This window comes from Miscanthus floridulus, chromosome 6 (genome assembly GCF_019320115.1).
Source record: "Miscanthus floridulus cultivar M001 chromosome 6, ASM1932011v1, whole genome shotgun sequence".
Lineage (NCBI taxonomy): Eukaryota > Viridiplantae > Streptophyta > Magnoliopsida > Poales > Poaceae > Miscanthus > Miscanthus floridulus.
Window position 1 is genome coordinate 1119346 of NC_089585.1, and position 15246 is coordinate 1134591.

Here is a 15246-nt window from a genome sequence, read left to right on the forward strand (position 1 = left end):
CAGAAAAGTTAAAAGGTTTTCGTTTTCCACTGTCCAGAGAGACATACAAAGTTTGTGGAAACAAGACACGCTATTTTCCTAGAGGATGAAACGATGAGGGGGAGCATGGTAGCTCGAGAAATTGTCCTTGAAGTGAAGCGGGTGAATGCGTCCACTCCAATGATTCATGAGCTATTTTTCTCACTACCTGCTATAGCTGCACCGACAGTGCTAGATACTGTGGTGCCAGCACCTGTTGTTATCCCACCCGTGGCAACAATGAATGACGATGAGAAACCTGTTCCTCAGGATCCTATAGAACCTATTGCCACACATGAGGGGGAGCAACAATAGCCTCAAACAGAAGTTGTGCCAAATGTGGAGGCCCCTAGAAGGTCTCAAAGAGTTAGAAAATCAGCTATTTCTGCTGATTATGAAGTGTATAACACTAAGGAATTTCAAATGGAGGATGATCCCACCTCATTTGAAGAAGCTATGAGAAGTGATTATTCATCAAAGTGGCTTGAGGCCATGGAAGATGAAATGAAATCGATGAATGTCAATAAAGTTTGGGATTTGGAAATAATTCCTAAAGGAGTCAATACAGTAGGCTATAAATGGGTCTCCAAGACTAAACATGACTCTGAAGGGAATATAGAGTGAAAGGACCTAGGATGCCGCCTAGAGGGGGGGTGAATAGGCGTTTCTGAAAATTTACACCTTTAAATGCGAAAACAATTAGAAAGAGGAGTTTCCAAAATGGAAACTCCAAATTAAGAGTACTACCACCCCTCACAAGTTAGCCACAAAGTAAACAAGGTATAAAGAATATATCTAGAAGGTACAACCCTACAACACCAAGTTAGAATAGAGAATAAATATTTTCAGTGCAGGCAGGAAATACCGGACGTATCCGGTATGAATACCGGACGTGTCCGGTATACACGATTTCTGCAGATCAGCCCTGAACTTGCTCCTTTCGATTTCTATCTTCAAACCAAACTGCAGGCACCTAATGGAGATGACAATATACATAGAGAACCTATAGCACAGCTAGAGCAACACAAATATCAAATGAAATGCGAATTTAGACATGATATTTGTTTTACCAAAGTTCGGACTCGTTCGAGTCCTACTCTCCATTGAGGGGGCTGCGGGCGACCCAGCGAAGGTCAGCCCTAGAGGGTACCACGAAGGTCACTCTAGCCGGAGTCTTTTCCAACTCCTTTTCCTCCTTCCACTAAATGATTCCGAGGCGGTGGAATCGACCGTTACAAACTTTCTGAGGCACACCACAATCTCTTGGGTGCTCTTCGGCGACGCCTAGCCGTCTAGGACCGAAGAGTCCAAGAGTAACAAATGCGAATCACGAGATTGACAATATGCACAAGTGCTCAAGTGGTGTCTTGCTCTCTTTTTCAAATTCTTTCTCAACCCACAAATTGATTTTGCAATTTGGATCACACACTCACTAAGAGAGGGTTTAGGAGAGTTGGCAAGGCTCAAAAACGTGTGTCTATCTCAGCAGAATCAGCAGCCTCTAAAGGTGGAGGCTTGGGGGTATTTATAGCCCCCTCGAAAAACTAGCTGTTTTATAGCCGTTGCAATACCGGACATGTCCGGTATGCATACCGGACAGGTCCGGTATGACTCACACTACGCCAACGATAACTAAGTTACAGTGATATTGTGAGGCGTCGGAACTCCCAAAGAACGCCAGGACTTCCGACCGTCGGAACTCCCGACTCAAGTCGGAACCCCTGACCCTCAGTAATTTTGAAAAACATGTAACTGAGTTAAAGTTAGTGAGGTGTCGGAACTCCTGACGCATGTCGGAACTCCCGACCGTCGGAACTCCCGACTCACGTTAGAACTCCCGACCCTCACGACTTTTGAAAACTAGCCGTTGGCTTCTGGTCATCCATACCGGACACGTCCGGTATGAATACCGGACACGTCCGGTATGACCAGGATAGAGAACCCTCCAAGTCAGTAGAAGTGCGACACGTCGGAACTCCCGACCCATGCCGGGACTCCCGACCATTGGAACTCCTGACCTACGTCGGAACTCCCGACGAACCAACCCGAGAACAACAATTTCACAGCTGCTGGACAAATACCGGACACGTCCGGTATTGCCAGACCAGCAAGAAATCAGTTAGCACTTTTGTCGCTTAAATAATCAAACCTCACATGGGTTGGCTTGAGCACTTATGAAACATTATCTATCAATATGATGCATCCCTCTTAGTAGTACGGCATACCTATTAAACTCAAGATCAAAGCAAAAATGAATTTATACCACTTGAGTTGATTTCTTTTGAATTGATGCCGTCCCTTCCAATCTTCATCAAGTAAGGGTGCTAACAAGTTGATGTTGATCTTTTCCATTTGAGCATAGCCATCTTGAGCATATGACTTGATTTCATTCATCAAATTTGAATAATCCCAAATGTATCAAGTCACTTCCATCAAATACTTCATTATAGATTTGATTCTTCACATCAATATGACCATCTTTAGCTTGATTAGTACCTCAACTAAATGCAAGTACTTTCTTCTTCACCCTAGCTAGGTTCTTCGGCCGCCAAGCCGTCGCTTGCCCTTCACCCTTGCTTAGTACCTCGAAGCCTTTCCTTGCTATCTTCACCATCTTAAGCCATCAAGTCACATCTTGTTTTGAATCATCCATTCATATGTATTGTTACCTTTTTCATTTTAATTTAGCAAGCTTCAAATATGAGACCATTCCATATGCAATCCCTCATGTCTCATTAACTAATAATCATGAGCTTGCTTTCACATAGTACATGGAAATCCCACAAGAAATAAGCCTTCACATGAATTCCATTTGCATTGTTGTCTTATGCTTGAACTAGATTGTTTATACAACAACACATCATTTTGGCTTTCATTAAGTACCTGTGAGATAACCTATTACCTGTTCATACTTAGCAAATGGGTTAGTCCTTTAATCATGCTATCATTCAATCATCCAAAACCCACTAAAGGGCTAGCTGCACTTTCATAGAGACGTATAAAGTGTGACTTATGGCAAAAGGCTTTATGCAAAGAGAAAGAATTGATTACAATGAGACCTTTTCTCCAGTCTCATGTATAGTTTCCTTCAGAATCATAATGGCATTAGTGGCACATTACGATTAAGAATTACATCAGATGGATGTAAAGACGGCATTTCTCAACGGAGACTTGGAGGAAAAAGTTCACATGGCACAACCAAAAGGTTTTGTCATGGAAGGAAAAGAACAAATGGGATGCCGCCTAAAGAAATCTATTTATGGATTAAAACAAGCTTCAAGACAGTGGTACTTGAAGTTTGATCAGACAATAAAGAATTTTGGGTTTTAAAAGAGAATGTAGAGGACAATTGTGTCTATGTAAAGTTTAAGAATGGGAAGTTTATCTTTCTTGTCCTGTATATGCATGATATCTTACTTACTAGTAGTGATGTCAGTCTACTATAGGAGACAAAGAAGTTTTGACCTCAAAACTTGGTATGAAAGATCTTGACGAAGCCTCGTTCGTTCTAGGGGTCGAGATTCACCAAGATAGAAGAAAAAGGGTATAAGGACTATCACAAAAGGCATACATAGAAAAGATCTTAAAGAAATTCAGTATGCACAAATGTAGTCCCTCACCTGCTCCTATAGTCAAGGGCGATAGATATGGGGATTTTAAATGCCCTAGGAACCAATATGAGCTCAATCGATAAAGTAAAAGTGGTTCCATATGCTTCAGCTATCGGAAGCTTGCAACATGCTCAAGTATGTACGCGCCCTGATGAAAGCTCTAGTTTGGTTTTGGTTAATTGATGAAACCCTAAGTGCTAACTTAGTTTATCAAGATGATTATGAGATAGGTAGTACTACTCCAAGTGATGAAGCAATAGCGAAGATCATGACAATGGTGATGGCATGGTGATGGTCAAATACTTAAACTTGGAAAAGAAGAAAGAGAAAACAAAAGGCTCAAAGCAAAGGTATAAAATGTAGGAGCCATTTTGTTTTAGTGATCAAGACACTTAGTGAGTGTGATCACATTTAGGATAGATAGCCATACTATTAAGAGGAGTGAAACTCGTATCGAAATGCGGTTACCAAAGTGCCACTAGATGCTCTAACTCATTGCATATGCATTTAGGATCTAGTGGAGTGCTAACACCCTTGAAAATGTTTGTGAATATATGCTAACACTTGTGCACAAGGTGATACACTTGGTGGTGTTGGCACATCTACAAAGGAGGTGGTGTTTGCAGGGTTGAGATAGGTTTGGGTCCCTCTCTCCCTCCCGCCTCGCAAGCTCGGTGGGATTCGGCGCTTTTAGGAAAATGGAATGCCTATTTTCTATTGCACCGAATGCAAATTCTTGTGGTTGGCACATTGGAGCAAGGGTGAAGAAGTTAGAAGTGAAAACGAGTTAGTCACGAAGACGCTGGCGTCGGTCAACTGACCAGACGCTGGGTCTGAAAGCACCGGACGCTGGCAGCATGCGTCTGGTCGAGCTGGTCGGTCGGCACAGTACCTAGGGTATTGCACCGGATGCTGATCAGGGTCTAGTCAAGGTGGACCAGACGTGTCCGGTTGAAGAAATACGCCTCGGGGAGCTTACTAGAAACGATCGGACGCTGAGGCTTCAGCGTCCGATCAGTTTTGCCGGAGCGTCCGGTCAGTCTTGTAGCTGTTGGAATCTGACAAACTATGTTTGAAGCAAGTGACGTGTGGCATCCATCGGGAGACCGGACGCTGAGTCCAGGGTCCGGTCAGTATGACCGGAGCGTCCGGTCAGAGCGCATTTTGCCTAATGAAGGGGTATAACGGCTCTATTTGATTGGGGCTCTATTTATAGCCCCATGGCCGGCTCAAGGGAGCTGACTTGCATATTTTCATTGACATAGCAACCTTGTGAGCTTAGCCAAATCCCTCCCACTCATCTCCATCATTGATTCATCATCTTTGTGAGATTGGGAGAGAATCCAAGTGCATTGCTTGAGTGATTGCATCTAGAGGCACTTGGCATTCGTGTTGCGCTGCGGATTTTGCTTGTTTCTCTTGGTAGTTGCCACCACCTAGATGGTTGGAGCAGCGGTGAAGGATCGGCACGAGTTGGTGATTATTCGTGGCCGCCTTCGGTGATTGTGAGGGGAGTTGTACCTTCCCCAGTGGAGTGCCGAAAGGTAACTCTAGTAAATTACTCGTGTCATTGAGTTACCTCACTTGTGGGTCGGTTCTTGCGGTGTCCTATCGTGTGGACGAGGTTTGTGAAACACCTCTTAGCCGTCGAACCACCAAGTGTTGGTCGACACAATGGGGACATAGCGTGTTGGCAAGCACGTGAACCTCGGGAGAAAATCAATTGTCTCTTGTCTTTGGCATTCTCCTGGTGATTGGCTATATATTCTTCTTGTGATTGGTTCATCCCCTACACGTCGGTATAATCACCTTACTCACTTATTTACATTCTTGCAAACTAGTTGATACAAGCTCTTTAGTGTAATTAGAATTGAAAGCTTGCTTTATTATTTACATTCATCTAGTTGAGCTCTTTAGAGTAGCAAGATTGAGACTTCTTAGTGAGTAATTACTTTGGAAGTTGTGTGCCTAAGTAATCATTGCAACTAGAATTGTTGAATAGGTGGCTTGCAACCCTTGTAGAGCTAGAGCAAGTTTGCATTACGCTATTTGTCATACTAATCAAATTGCTCTAGTTAATTTATAGAATTTTAAATAGGCTATTCACCCCCCTCTAGCCATATTAGGACCTTTCACCTGACTTGGCATTTGTTACCAGGTTTTACTTGGCAGATTCCAGAGCAATTCTGGAATAGAACACTGAAATTAGTAAAGAAAGTCTTGCATTATTTGCAAGGGACGAAAGGCCTCATAATGACATATAGAAGATCTAATTCACTCCACATGGTGGGATATTCAGATTCTGATTATGCGAGAGTGAATGCATATCCAGACGTGGATTTTCTATCATCTCGCAAAGGGGAGCTATTTTATGAAAAAACTCAAAGCAAACTGTCACTACATCGTCCACAATGTATGACAGTTTGTAGCGTGTTATGAGGCAACGGGCAGGTGAACTAACTAACGAAGTTCATACCCGGTTTGAAGGTGGTTAACGACATCTATAGACCACTTAAAGTAATACTGCGATTATAATCTGGCAGTACAGTATGCTCACAGCATAAGTCAAGTGGTGCTGCCAAACACATTGACATAGAGTATTATGTTGTGAAAGATAAAGTCCGGGATCAAGTCATAAGTCTTGAGCATATAAGAACAGAAAGGATGCTCGCGGATCCACTTACAAAAGGCTTACCACCCAACATGTTCAGAGGATATGGTGTTCAGAGAACATGTAGCTAGCTTGGGTTTAAGGGAAAGCCTAAAATATTCCTAGACAAAAGAAGGCCTAAAGATAAGTATTTATTTCAGAACAGAGTAGTGAGTTGTAGCTGTTAAGTCTATCGGCAATGGACCGTGACGATGAGACATGCTCTATGAGCTAATCTGTAATGGAATGAACAAAAGTAAATGATATAAAAGTGAAAGATGTAATGAGATCAAGGGAGAGAATGTTAGTTGATCTCCACCAATAGGCCCAACGGCCTATTGGGCCCTTATCTCTGCTCCCTGATCGGGGGAGCCCAACCCTAATCCGGTTGGTGGGTCCCTGTCGCATAGCACACATAAAAGGAAGGTGGTGGTGAGGGCTCGGACTACGAGGTTCAACAGAGCCGCTACCCACCTACAGAGAAACCCTAAACCGATCCTAAAGCGTGCTGTCAGCGACGGGATGAGCCCGCCACCACCACTGCCGTCGCCTATGCAGGTTCTCCGACGCCCCCACTGCCTCACCACCACGCCGAGCACTAGCATCCGCGAGGCTGCATCCAGGACGGCATCGGCGTCCACGCTGCCACTACGGTGAAGCTCCGCAAGGTCGAGGAGCCTAACTATGGATCTACAGGTTAAACACAGAGGTACCAATCCTATGATCCTAACAACTAGATCAAACTACCCTTTGCATGAGCTCCGCCTATCACCCTCGGTCGGATGGCTAGACCGAAAGGGTCAACCCGTGCTTGGAGACGTACCTGAGGTGCTTCGTCCATTCATGCCCTCGACGGTGGCTCAAGTGGATTCCATTGGCGGAATACTGGTACAACACCAGCGTTCACTCCTCTCTTCACTGATCCCCCTCGGCATTTCAAACTCACCCCTGTAGATGCTTCTTCTCTTCCGGATGTCGCTTCCCTAATGGAAGAATGGGCCATAATGCTGGCGGTGGTTCGTCAACATCTCCTTCGCGCCCAATAGCGGATGAACGTTCTAGGCTAACAAGCGCCGCTCTGACCATACCTTTAACGTCGGTGACTTCGTCTACCTCAAGCTTCAGCCATACGTTTAGTCCTCACTTGTGCCACGAGCTCACCAGAAGCTTTCCTTCAAGTACTTTGGCCCCTACAAGATGTTATCCAAGATTGGAGTTGTCGCCTACAAGCTAGACCTGCTGCCGGGCTCTGCCATCCACCCCGTCTTCCACATGTTGCTACTGAAACCATCGCCTTCCAACAAGTAACCCGTCTCCAACAACCTCCCCGACCCAGCGGTTGCGCTCCAAGTGTTCGAGCAAGTTCTCCAATGATGACTCCAGCAGTGCGGCCCTAGCTTTGTTCCTCAGCTGTTGATCAAGTGGTCCACGTTGGACTCCAGCCTAGCGACCTGGGAAGACGTCGAGGGCATGCCAATTTCCAAGGAGGGGGATGTCACACCACATCCTGGAAGGCCTAGCAGCCGAAGGCGCTACCCGCGGTACAAGGCTTTCCGGCCCATGGTGGGTGTGTAGTGAGCCCGCGAGAGAGTGTTAAAGGGGAGACCCCAGAAGATTGTAAGGACTAAGCTATCAATTGAGAATACAATATATCCTCCATTCTCCAAGCTAGGCAACCTGTCGGCTGGAGCACCTCTGCCTTCTTCCCCGTTCTCCCTTCCTCTGTTCCAATTCCCTACCGCCGACGACGAGGTGGCTAACACTATATATGAAGCTAGGATGCTCAACACTATGCACGTTTATATTGTGTTATGGACGAGAATACATGGGTTGCTTGGCACATATCTCACCTAGTTCTACTTGAAGACAATAATACAGGTCCACAGTCAGCTGTTCCAAGCTACTATTACAATTGGAATCGAAACAGTACGTGATTGCCAGGAGCCTAGGAGAACAACACTGCACCCTAACATTCTTCTTGTTTCTGCAACCAGTCCCAACTAGGCCTTGTTTAGATTACCTCCAAATTTCAAGTTTTTTCACTCTCTCTCCATCACATCAATTTTTAGCCGCTTGCATGGAGCATTAAATGTAGGTAAAAAAAATAACTAATTGCATAGTTTAGTTGGAAATCACGAGATGAATCTTTTGAGCCTAGTTGGTCCACGATTGGACAATATTTGCCAAATAAAACGAAAGTGCTACTATTCATCGAGTTGAAAATATTTGCAATCTAAACGTGGCCCTAGTGCATATATATTGGCATTGTGGACCACAACTGTTGTTTCTGAATAACTTGAGCTTCCCCAATTCCACCCTGGTATAAGCTTTCCCAGATTGCATCTTGGATAGATTCTGAATTTCTGATAAGAAACATTATCTACTGCTGACGCAGACAGTGACAGCCGAATCTCATTGGTCAACCTGGCCTGAATAACACAATACACATCCTGGCATTGTCAACACTTCAGTTCCTTGGTCTGGGATTACTTGTTGTCGCTGCAAGTTGAAAGTTGAAGTCAGATAGACAATAACATTAGTATTAGTATGCAGCATACTGCACCAGGCACAAAGTCATTGCCACTCGATGCATGAGTTTGCGAAAAATTCAGTGGCTACGTTCTAGTAGTAGCAATAATACAATTAGTGAAGTGAAGAATCGTGAAATGACAACCTGTAATTGTGGTACTACGCACGTATGTACACGAGCAAAAGAAAACGGGAACTCATCGAAATGGCTCGGACATTGGTCATCTATAAAAGAAATGCATCCAGAAATATTCACCGGATGAACAGAAACTACCTACAGCGGTAAACATAGCCGCAGCAGCAGCAGCAGCAGCTTACCTCTTCTTTTGGGCGGGAGAGGGCTTTCTTCTTTCCCCTGCCGGATGCAACGTCGTCCATGCTTTGGCCCTGGCGCCGGTAGCGGCCGCCGGACGCGATGAAGCCGGGGCACGGCCGGTACGCCTTGATGGGCCACCAGCCGAAGCCCTGGGACGGCGGCTATGCCACCCTGGATCCGCCCTTCGCCATTGCAGCCCCTCTCAACCTCTTCCCTGCCGCAGCCCTTGCAGCCCCTGTGTTGTGTGTGCATCAACGCACAACAAGATTATAGAGTATTATATCCAGCAGAAGCATGAATGCAGCACTACAGTCAGATATAGCTGATTCCTGATCGGAACCAAACTAAACCGTCTTTTAATTTTGAGACATGGTTCGGCTGTGCTAGTAACATGCTCCTCCTTTATTGATTGATAAAGAAATATATATAAACAAAATGGTACTAAATGAGGTTTTGTTAGGGACCACTATATAAAGTATATAAACAGAGGTAAAAAAAAACTAAAATGAGGACATGTTTCGAACCATTAATCCAATGTTGTAAATGGTGGGGGAAATGACTAATGAGCAGTGTCCAATGTCCTAACCGCTAGACCATGGAACCACTTTGTGCTTGTCTGGGAAATAAAAATTATATAGACATCTTGAACGTTGCATATTCACTGAACATAGGAGACAGACAGAAGACGCCGATGAAGTGCTAGGAAATTGAAGACGAACAGGTAGGTTACCTGAAGTTGGGGTCATCCTTGTAGCTATAGATTTCAGGCTCAGGAGATCCTTCCTCTGACGAAGGATCAGAGGCTGCCCCCTCCTGCTCCTTGGTCACCACAGAAGAAGTGGCGCCAGAAGCACCGCAGAGAAGGTGGTTTCCTCTCCCTGGACCTAGCACGGCGTGCTTCTTGTATGCTGGAGGGCATGCAGAGGAAGAATGGTTGCTTGGGAGTGAGAGCAGGGGACTGTGGAGACGATGGGGAGGGAGCTGCAGCCAGACGGAGGCTGCTGCCATTGCTCCTAGGTCCGCTTCCCCTCCGTGGACGGTGAGTTGTCAGACAAAGAAATTGGGGCTGGCAATGGCAGGGCGAGGGGAGTAAAATTGGAGAAGAGATTGCCTCGCTTGGGAGGTGTGGAACCATTGGATGGGATACCAGCCACGTGGCACGCCCACTCTGTGGTGGGATAGTGCATGGTGGATCTTGCTTCTCGGATTTCCTTGTTCCTTTTTTTTTTCTTCTGATGAGGGGGAAATTATCACCTCTCCTCGCTGGTTGAGTGCTGGACTAAACAACAATATACTCCCTTAATTTCTCTCTCCGCCCAGAAATGGTAATCGTATTTGATGAGAGCAAGTCATATAAAGTATAATTTTACTCTTAATTTCTCTTATATAACATGTAGTCAATTGCTAAAACATCGATATCATTCTTAGATACACTTTCAACACAAAATCTATTGCTGCAAGTTTTATGCTCTAAACTTGCATATAGTTTATCTAATTGTTGGCCAAAATTTGTAAAGTTTGACTTTGGCTTTTTCTCTGGTCAAACATTACAGGCACCTTTTCAGTTCTTCAGCCTTCTCTTCTTGATGTTAAGGAGCTATCACACCACACACATCCATAAAAAGTAAAGAAATGACGGGAATAAAACGTAGCAACCACACCTTCTTCATGTTTGCAATGCCTGTCTTCTTCTCGGCACCACTTTCTACAACAAGATGCTCAGCTTTCATCTGTTGGCGCCAAATACCCCTCTGGTGGGAAGGCTGTCAAATGCAAAGCCAAAAACGCGCTTTCTACTTTCAAGATGAAAACACAACTTTGTCAGGCAGCAGAGAGCTTGATCAGCCCACCTGTACTGTGAGATAATTAAGGGATGCCATATACACAATTTCATTTACAGGAGCATCCTATCCTCCTAATATCTTTTTTAGCCAAGACACAACACGAGAGATTTGCCCCCCGATCACGATCAGAAAAACAGCGAGGTAGGGCAGCAGGATTGTATGCACCATATCCAACCAATACCAGCACCATTTCCTTTGAAGATTGCAATCACTTAGCTACACAGATTGGGAATACAGACGCCGTCTGGGGTCTGCTGCTCTTTCCAGATCTGGCCAGTGATCCTGAGCTTCAGCTCCTTCCAGTCGCCACCGGAGAAGATCAGCGCCATGTTCCTCTGGATGATGAGGCCGTCGTGGCTGTCCCGCACCTTCCGGTGGCTGTCGCGGACGCTCCTGGGGGTGCCCTCCTAGACCATCTTCCTCCCGTTGGCACCGACCTCGAGGCTGTAGCTGTAGTTCTTCGCCTCGTTCTTGTCCCCCATGAAACGGAGGAAGGCCATGTATACAGGTGCCATCACAAGCTGGAACGCCTCAAAGTGCAGGCAGAAGTACTGCCCGAAGCAGTGAAACACCTGCTCAGAATATTTACCAAATCAAATTCACAGTTTATTATTTTATTCTGTGCTAATCCTACGACGAGAATATTTATTTACCATGAGAGAACAAGCCTACTATAGGTACCTACCGTTAGCATCCAGGTGGCGTTTTCAACTTCTCGTGGGTTCGATTTGACATATCTGTGGTTGAATGTGCAGGCCGCTATGCATATCAACTTTGTGATCATCCCTCAAATGGGAAACAAGATAAGGGATGTCACCAGCTGCGGCACATTCAGAACCAGCTAGGGGCAATTGTATGGTCTTAAGCTGCATTGCGCTTCGTGTTTTATTTTGCTGTAGTATGGGAAAATTTCTGGGCACCCCAAAGAGTAGTACTTACAGTTGCAGGGAAGCTCAAGCGACTCCGCTACTTTCTCCAGTGCCAAACACCTGATATCTCCAAGCTCTTGTCTACAGGTAGGGCAATGGTTGTGCACTCTAGCCTTGCACGTGGAACACAAGGTATGTCCATTTTGGCACTGCAAATGCAATCAAGTATGTGAGATCAATATCCGAATGCCAAATGCAATAAGTATATAAGAACAACATCTGAAAACAGAAAGCTTTAAACATTAAATAATCTCTCTTTTTTCACTTTAGATAGTCTCTTAGAGTGTCAATTGCAGGCTATTGGAACCAAGCACCGTATACGTTAACAAGGAAGGTGACATATTCACAATAAAATTCCCTTGAAAGCATACAACCATAAAACTGTATAACTTATCTTCTTCAATTCATGTCTCCACTCACAGCCAACATATTCTTATTAGCATATTCTGTTTACTTCGCTAATATTTCATATGCATCACAAAACTTTGCTTCAGTGCACTCCATGCTTGTGCAAAGTGCAATATGAGTTAGTGGCACTGCCAAACCCGATGCCAGAATTGCTCTACTTGTACTACCTGTGGCATTCACATAACTATAGAAGAGAGGTTGATTGGGCCACCATCAATTATGCATCCTCCACCCAGACAATCAATCCATTGACAATCTGCTCAGCAAAGGAAATTGGAGCTAGAAATAGAATACATGATAACGAAAGGTTGCAACTTGCACAGAGGTGACAAGTGACAACCACAAATCAAATCAAAACAAGGTTGTAGGGCACCAAACTTCTGAAGGTCAGGAAGTTAGGATTCGGGGGGGGGGGGGGGGGGGGGGGCAAAAATCCCAGGACAATTTAGCAGCCGTGACCTGCTAAATAAATTCTCTTGAACTCTATTTCTGTGCAAACTAAACGGTTAACCCAACGAATTGTCATCAGAAAGTTGAGTTTTCTTGTTCATGTCCGTGTGTTTTTAGGCTAAGACGTAGCTAGCATGTTGGGAGTGCTAAAAATTTGCTAAATGACGGTAGCACAAATACAGCTGATTGTTGAGTTAATTCGACGAATTTTGTGCCGGAGGAATGGAGGACGATGGCCGTCGAAATTACCATCTCGTAAAGTCAAATCCCCACGCATTATGCTACTACTACAGGCGAAGGGGAATTCCCCATTCGAAATCAAAGAAGACAATCGATCCATCCAAGCAGAGCAGGTAGCCGGGGCAAATGGATCAATCGATGAAGGGAACGAAGAATAAGGAGAGGCGAGCGCAGGGGGCGACCTGGTGGATCGGCGGGAACATGGAGTTGGTGCAGACAGGGCACTCGAGAAACGCCGTTGGCAGCGGCCTTGGGCCAGGGCCAGGCGGCTGCGGCTGCGGCGGGCAGCGAGACGCAGTCGACGTCCATGGCCGCCCGCCGGCCCACCTCCACTCCCTAGGCTCCGGTAGAGGGGGACGCTGGACGGACGGTGCGGTGCGGAGGGAGGCTGGGGCGGCGCGGGGGTCCGGCACTTTGTGGCGGGAGAGAGGAACCGAAGGTGGGGGCGCGCCACGGATTCCGGGGGTGCCCGGCTATAATGGCGCTGGAGCGGGGCAGCGCGGCAGCAGGACCATTTTTGCTTTTGTTTTCTTTTCTTTTTTTTTATTATTCGCTGGTGGATGATGGGCAACATGGGCAATGGGATGGGAGCTCCCCAGCGGCCCAGCCTACTAGACGGCTACACACTCCCCCATCCAGTAGGTGAGTGTTTTGGCCGCAGAGGATTCTTTGCTGTTACTACTGACAACAATTTGTTGGGCTGTGATTTTTCTAAGAACAAAACTTTGACTAGAGATAATTTAAGCATTAGGAAGAAGACAGAGGACAGCTCTTGAGTTCACCGTTTATTTTTTTTGATTGTGTAGTTACCAAACAGATGTGGAGGCACCTTTCAGATATTTTTGGTAGGGAGCTGGGCTACAATTTCCTGTCTATAGGACAGCTTTGGCTTATAGCAATAAGAAATTCTTAGTTTGTAATGTTTTTAGTGCAGCAGCCCTGTGGGGGCTTTGGAAACTAAGAAATGCTATTTGTTTTCAGGGAACATGTTGGAAGGATATGAGTCTTTTACTCTTGAAAATTGCAACAATGCTTCAGAGCCAAAGTATCCTATGCCCACAACAGATGAAACAAGAGTTCATGACAAAACTGGAGGAACTGAAACGTGTAGCAACAAGTCCAATAAGAATCTGATGGCTAGAGATGGTGAATGATCCTAGGAAGAGGTTCATGTTTCATGAGGCACAAAACTGGAAGGCCTTGGAGATACCAGAGGAAGCTAAGAAGTACCTGGCTTACAATCTGGAATCTGTCTCGGGTGGCAAGTCTGGTCAGTGGTTCAATCTAGTGTCTTTGGAGTTGCTGTTGTTGCTGTTTTGGCAGTAGCTTTGAGAGTGGTTTTTCAGTTTTTTCGTGCTCTTTTAAAACCTGTTGTATGCTTTTTGGAAAGGTGTTTTAACGCCTGAATGTTGTATATATGGATGTTATTGTCTTTGCTTAATGCAATGGCTGGGGCGCTGCCCTAAAATTCTAAAGAAAATTCATTACGTGTAGAATCATAGACTACTCTTTGTTGGTTCATTCATTGATCGGCGCATCAAGCCTGTCAAATTCGTGCTTGCAGTAGGCCTTACATTATGACTATGGAGTGTGGATTGCGTTGGCAACATGAGCTTTCGATGGCACATCAAGCCTGTCAAATCCATGCTTGCAGGCGTTATACGATTAGGTTTGTGTGAAAATACCTACGCAATGACATGTGACACCTCTCATGATTTTTTTAGAGTTATGGACTATTCTTCTTTTATCTCTATCGGTTCCCACCTTATAAATTATTTATTATTGTCTAATTGGACTGTCTAGGTGGGTCCTATGTACCTAGATTGCTTAGTCCATATACATCATGATTGTTCTGAGGAATTAATATGAAGGTTGCATCATTAGGCTAGGAGGTAGAATGATATATAGCAGCAATTTGTAGTAGAATAAGATCGATGCACCTTTTTTAAGATAATGGATCAAAGTTCCAACTAGATTGATGCACCTTAGACCCCCACATTTTGTAGCTAACTTCACTTGTTGATTAAGCACTAGTTTGTTAGGGTTCTTGGTCCTCTTAAAAGGGCTGGCTTCTTTGTGAAGCTAAAGTCATTTTTAGAAAATGTGTGGCAAAAATGATTGTAGTGGTTGTTTTGTTATGTTTTGTGCCAAGTTTGTGAGGAGTGGCTAGGGGAAGCCACTTGTTCGCGGCTTGAGCTCCTAGGTAAAAAGAAAAAAAAAACAGATTCCGGGTCCTCTGGCTGTTTACCGA

At 45.0% G+C, this 15246-nt stretch overlaps 2 pseudogenes; both read right to left on the minus strand.

Annotated features, from left to right (window-relative positions):
- Nucleotides 1–8607: 8607 nt before the first annotated feature.
- LOC136457389 (uncharacterized) lies at nucleotides 8608–10273 on the minus strand (annotated as a pseudogene).
- Nucleotides 10274–10432: 159 nt separating this feature from the next.
- LOC136457388 (E3 ubiquitin-protein ligase SINAT3-like) lies at nucleotides 10433–13304 on the minus strand (annotated as a pseudogene).
- Between the last annotated feature and the right edge of the window lie 1942 nt (nucleotides 13305–15246).